Below are 383 nucleotides of genomic sequence, written 5' to 3'. Positions count from 1 at the left end.
GATACGTGACTGTTTTTTCTTTATTGACAGGTAATCAATGCTAATGATTATTTAAATAAATATTTTGTGAAGGGGTTACATTGGATTATTACTTGCAGTTCTTGTTAATGTTGTATAGGCACTTTTATTATGAATATAAGGAAGAAATGCAGCAATATATAAAAAAGATCTGTACAGCTGCAATTAGCATTCAAAGACCTTTTCAATCTTCAGAGGTGCATTGCATTTAACAAACAAGTGTTGTGCTGCATATTAAAAAGGCATATACATAGTAATGGTGCATTTGGTACTCTTTTCGTTTGTGGTGTTTTTTAGGTAAAATTCAGGTAATATAATTTAAAAGTGGGCTTCATTTGCGTTTTTTCTCTTTTCTTGACCTGGCC

The sequence above is a fragment of the Pyxicephalus adspersus genome, chromosome 10 (assembly GCF_032062135.1).
Source record: "Pyxicephalus adspersus chromosome 10, UCB_Pads_2.0, whole genome shotgun sequence".
Lineage (NCBI taxonomy): Eukaryota > Metazoa > Chordata > Amphibia > Anura > Pyxicephalidae > Pyxicephalus > Pyxicephalus adspersus.
Note: the sequence above shows the minus strand (reverse complement) of the source record.